Raw genomic sequence first — 6,000 nt, 5'->3', positions numbered from 1 at the left:
CACACACACACACACACACACACACACACACACACACAGCTACGGTACCGCTTAAATGAAAGTTAAATGTTATAAGAAGGAGTTTAATGCCCGACTTTAAGGCTATTCTCAAAAAACATAAATTCAACTTTATTTTTACGCGCCTTTTTAAGTGGCAGAAATGAGTTTTCCAATAAGCAAGGATAACGCGATGCATCGGAAAATATGATCATTATTTTTTTTTGAGTACATGCACTTTTTTTTTGTCAGGATCCATATCTTTTCTTAGCAAATATATCGATTTATACTAATAATTCGTAATAAATAAAAATAGATTTCTCAAAATAGACTTTCTCTCGAATTAAACCTCAAACAGAGAAGTAAAAGAGAGAGAGAGAGAGAGAGAGAGAGAGAGAGACAATCTTATTTTATATTTTTTATTCATAATAAATTTTGCTTTGTTTGCTTTCTTTCTTCACATCCTTTACCTCTCTTTTTCTCTTCTTTATTTTTAACTTGCATTATCGCGAAATCTCATTCAATTACTATGCGTGAGAAAAGCAACATAATCATTCCAGATGATTGAAGAGCGATTAGACTCAATTATGCAGAACGGCTTCATCGCGATAATTCTCATTCGAATATCTTTGTGATGTTGAAACGTCTTCGATGTTTTGGCCGCGTCAGGAAGTATTATGAGCGTGCTCGAGTGAATAAACGCATTGGTAACGTAGTCACGTTTTCGTTCCTGCAAAGCTGCTCGAAAGTTTAGCGCGCGAGACACTTAGATATTCAGTTTCGCTCGCCTATCACGTCGAAAGAAAATTTTCAGTTAGTAAATTATAATCTTACACCCGTAGGATAGATCATGCACGCGTTGGAAGATTTAACGGAGATCGCGAGCGATCGTTGTAATTGTAAAAGAATTGCGCTTAAAGAGATACATAGAGGCGCAAATGGCTGAAAATTAGTATCCGAGGAACTGAAATTAGCTCCAGCGAGAGAAATTAAATAGGAAACTGCTCCCATCGCGAAAATCATTTCCTTCATTATTAGTTACGGGGGGCGTGTTATTACGCGCAATATTGTATATCGTATGGTATTATATTTTTTCGTTGTAACGAGGCGCGTGATGATGTGCGTTTTTTACTTTAGCGGACTTATCGCGATCATTAGGAGAATTTCTGCAATGTACTAGAGTTCGAAAGATCGCACAATACACTGCAATGCGACAAATAAGCATGACTGAGGGATAAATCGCGTATATTTGTATTATGCTTTCTTATGTACCGTTATCGAACCATCTATCTCCTTATATTTAACTGCTATCGAGTGGGTTTTGCTCAGACGCCATGTAACCGTCGACCTGCTCGCATAAACAGCCGTGCACTATTAAAGCCGCAGTACTTAAACTTACATCGAGACGAGAGCATGTCTCGCGTAGGTATCCCTTCCGAATCGATATCATCGTCCTATGGACCCCTCAATGTTATGTTCTTGCTATCGTAGCTATTTAACGAACACTTTTTTTATATTTTTATTATTATTAAAGTGTATCAATGTCTCTTACAATGATCGACTTTCTTCATTGATGTGCAATTTACGAAAGCATGCATCTTATAAATTAGAAACTAATTTTCTTATTTTATCTTTTTTGAAAAAAATTGTTTACTAAAATAAAAATATTTTTTTTATTAAAAAAATTATTTTTACTTTAATAAACAATTTATTTTTATTTTAATAGATATTTTTGCAATTAAAATGATGCCAAACATAATTCGAATAATTTTCAGTTAAATGCATAATAAAAAATTATCAAAATTATTCGAATCACATCGTGTTTCATGTAATATGCGCGAAGGTATCAATAATCCATTAAGATTAAATTAAAAAAAAAAATAAGTTAAAAACGTGCAAACTTATTTTTTTACATGTACATAAAAATATGGAGAAAAATAATATTATATTGAAAAAAAAATAAAAATAAAAAGATCTCACATTTTTTTTCTATTAGAAATTTTTTTACTATCGAATCTTGTTTGTAAAAAGCACCAGAACTTGGTAAATTTGTTTTCTCGTGTTGCAACATCGAGATACATTATTTCGACTGTTGTACGGAATCGAAGGGAATTCTTCGGTTACGAGTGGCAAACTCGACTCTTCCCGTTTCCGATGTCCTTTTACCGCATGCTGACAGTTACCGTCTTGTCACCCATCGCGTATCGTAAAAGACACGACAAGAAAGTATCAAGTCTCAAACTGCGCACTTTTGTCTGATTTCTTTCAGAATCGATAAATTCGCGAAGACAGTGTTGACGATTATAGACGAGCAAGAATAAAGCTAGTTATAGAATTTAATCGTAAACGTGTACAGGACGTTACAAAATTATTGCCATACTCGAACCGTTGAAATATCGTGACATATATTTATTATTTTACTCATACTCATTATTTTCATTTAAAATGTTGATTTATTCAGAGATATCCTATGGTATTTTTATAATATTTTTATAATTATTTTTTTAAAGTAAATAATAATAATAATAATAATAATAATAATAATAATAATTACACATATAAAACTAAAATTACAGTATATTAAGTCGTTAGGTTGTTAAGTCGTTTTATACTCTAATAAAATTACATAATGAAATTGAAAAAATATGAGTAAGAGGAATGACTCCATATAAATCTCGTTCTCATTTTTCATAACAGGCGTTTATATTTCCTGTCATTGTCGTGTTGCTTTTTGGCTATATCTCCGTATCCACCTCGTTATACGGCTTATAAAGCAACCGCGTTGATTGATTAATTGCCGGTCTTATGCGGAAATGATGCAAAATGAGGAAAAGTAAAAACGTGTTTTGTACGGTAATGTAACGGGAAGAGAGCGGGGAAAGGAAAGAGGGAAATAACACCCGATTTCCACTTGTCATTAATTGCATCATCCGCTTGAGATGGAAGCAACCTCCGCAAGGTCACTCCAATTTGATCGTTATTCTAGCAAATTTATAATTTATAGTCCAATAAAATTATCTCGTGATTTAAAAGTGCAAATGTCTGGAACTCTTGCTACAATATTGCTGCAATGTTCTGACAAACCTATAATCCAATAAAATTACCTCGAGATTTAAAAATGTAAATGTCTGGAACATCGCTGCAATGTTGCTGCAATGTTCTGATCAACTTATAGTCCAATAAAATTACCTCGAGATTTAAAAATGTAAATGTCTGGAACATCGCTGCAATGTTGCTGCAATATTCTGATCAATCTATAGTCCAATAAAATTATCACGAGATTTAAAAGTTTAAATGTCTGCTGCAACGTTGCTGCAATGTTCTGCTCAACCTATAAATGCGGGTTTATCTTACAATCGTGGAGGGCAGCACCACAATGACGACCGCTAATTACCCCATCTATCTATCACCTGGTCCATTATCATTATTATCTGAGGTAACATCCATGGCATTACGATAATTCCGCTCGCCGATTTATCCCATTATCCTCGCGCACATAGATTCCAATCTCTCTTCTTGTTATTTCTGCCCTACTCGGCGACGAGTCCCTTTTTCGGGAAGGGAAGGTAAAGCCAGCCCCCACGATCTGGTGGTCGTTACGTCATTTCCGGCGTCGTCCGGGTCGCCAGTTCCTCCGCGCGACCGGCGCGATGGCCGTGCCTTTTCCCTCCCTCCCGCTTGCCAGCCTTCCCCTCGCCCCCTGGTTCGCGCGCGACACCCAGACTGACTCCAGAAGTGTGTTCTACGTCGTGGTCGTCCCTGACGTGGTGTATAGACCGGCGGGAGCGATGACGGCGGTAGGCCCGGCTGCGCGGAAGACCAAGCGCGCTGTATGCGCGACTAGTGGGGGTGCCGGTGCGTCGCGACAAGAGGAAGGGAGAGGGAGGGAATGAGTGATCCGGGGGGAGGGAGACGGGGAGGGTTCGCCGCCGACGCAGGGGGCCGCAGAGCCGCGAGTTCTCCCGAGTCAGAGAGCCGGCAGCCCGCAACGCGAGTGTGTTGCTGCCGAGCTTTGAATAATCGAGAAGACCGCAACAAGCATTGTGAGAACTGTCATTCGTCGTCGCATCGACGTCGTCGTAATAATCATCGTCGTCGTCGTTCTCGACGGCAAGGAAGAGAGCCCATCGAGGAGAGGAGAGGAGGATTTCGCGTCGTACTCCCACATCGACGGAGAGGCTTTCGCATCGGACAACGAAGCGCCGTCGGAGGCCGTCCGTCGATCGCCGGTCTTCACGTAGCTCTTTTTCTCGTTCTCTCTCTCTCTCTCTCTCTCTCTCTCTCTCTCTCTTCCTCTCTCGTTCACAACCCCGTTGTCTTCGGAGAAGACCAACATCAACTTACTTGGTCCTCGGTATATACACACACACATACATACATACATACATACATACATACATATATATATATATATATATATATATATATATATATTTTGCACATTTTGTTTTAAGTCTGCTCCTGTCATTCTTTCACTCTCCTCTTTCTGTCTTTCTCTTTGAATGTCTCCGAACGTCTCCACCTTGATATTTCTATTTGTCATCTGCCCCAATTTTTGTTTGCTATATATTTCTCCCTTTATTCTCAATTACACTTTAATCTCATCCAAGTATTCTCAATTGCTGACCTCGCACAGTACTTTTCGCGGCGTGCAAAGGGAACGAGAGGTGGGGCCCCGGCCGGGTCTCAAGCGGACGAAGGGGCAAGGGCAACTCGGTGACGTGCCGTCTCCGACTTACGCGCGACTCATCCCTCCGAAGAACGTCCCTGGCTCCTCAAGGACAACGCCAGTCATTGCAGCCAACAGCAGCGGCGGACCCTTCGGTATACCCGGTTATCTGGAGTCCGGATTGTCGCGACTTCCCGGCACTCGGAATATTACTGGAGGGCGTAACGAGTAACCAGGTGAGTTATAATCAGGAACCAGATCGATATAGAAATCCCTTATGTGTCGGCGACCGCCTTTAACCGGGTCACCGATAACCGTACCGTGTCGAATGGGTTTTGGGAATATGCAATCGTAATGAGGAAATTCACGCCGACGATATTTCTCGCCTGCGACATATGACGTATGGATTTTATCGGCCGCGTCGTCGGGCGGTCCGCGAAAGGGGGCGACTTGTTACCAAGGGGTTGCACTGCAGTCGCGGTTATCGTGGTGGGGCGATCTCGCCACCGAAAGTTCTCCACCGTGATAGTGCCACCCGGCGTTCTCGATCATTTCGCATCGGAGGAAGAAATATTTGAAGGGAAATCGACGGGAGTGAGTGACAGCTCTCTCAGCTCCAGCGTCAGTATCAGGTACCCCTATCGTTTTTTCTCGGCGTGCATGTCGTGATACCGGACACGGACAGTTCATCCCTTCTTGGCTGAGACCGAAAAGTCAAACACAAATCGCGTCGATGCGGGGATCGATCGCGATTCGGTTAACGAGAACATTTTCGTCTGCCCTCGTCGTCTCCATAGTTTCAGAATTTGGATCAATGATCTAAGACTGGACTACCCCCCGATGGGAGGGTAACCCGGTGTCTCTCTCGTCCTGCGCATTGCGCCCGAAAGGATGTAGGATTGAGAGCGCCGCTCTCTCGTAGTAAATCCTGCGCAATGCCGGCTGCGGCGAGCAGGAAGCAATCTCCGCAAGGATCGCAAAGATATTCTCTGCTCGCGATTCGCGAATTTTGAAGCAGCTCGCGAGCTTTCCAACGTGAGGCTTCCTTTCGCGAGTGAGCTCTTGCCAGGTAGCTGATTTCAATTTCATCGGAAAGCTCGATCTCTCGTAAGGTTTCGACGAGAATCTCATCGATGTTCGGCTTAGCTCGCAGGAAGGTTAGCAACTCTATTCTCTATTGCTTCTCTTTGCTTTGAACTCATAGATTTGCCGACCGGCATACATTTTCTTTCAAATTTCCATATAAATCCCTATATAAATTTAAATGGACAAAATTCCTGTTAGAACTTTTGCGAAATTCTTCTCTAAGCAATTAAAAAAAGTAGACTCCGAAA

At 41.5% G+C, this 6,000-nt stretch overlaps 1 protein-coding gene across 1 annotated transcript in view; it reads left to right on the top strand.

Moving 5' to 3' along the window:
* The first annotated feature begins 4,012 nt into the window (after positions 1–4,012).
* Positions 4,013–6,000, top strand: part of LOC126850586 (microtubule-associated protein futsch) — a 50,814-nt gene continuing 48,826 nt past the window's right edge. The window contains exons 1-2 of the mRNA XM_050593730.1: positions 4,013–4,234; positions 4,634–4,902. The gene's annotated coding sequence lies outside the window, so the exon portion shown is untranslated. The remainder of the gene's footprint in view (positions 4,235–4,633; positions 4,903–6,000) is intronic.

Source organism: Cataglyphis hispanica, chromosome 6, assembly GCF_021464435.1.
Source record: "Cataglyphis hispanica isolate Lineage 1 chromosome 6, ULB_Chis1_1.0, whole genome shotgun sequence".
In the NCBI taxonomy this organism is placed as follows: Eukaryota; Metazoa; Arthropoda; class Insecta; order Hymenoptera; family Formicidae; genus Cataglyphis; species Cataglyphis hispanica.
The sequence above is the reverse complement of the archived record's forward strand: the minus strand, read 5'-3'. Positions and strand labels throughout refer to the sequence as shown.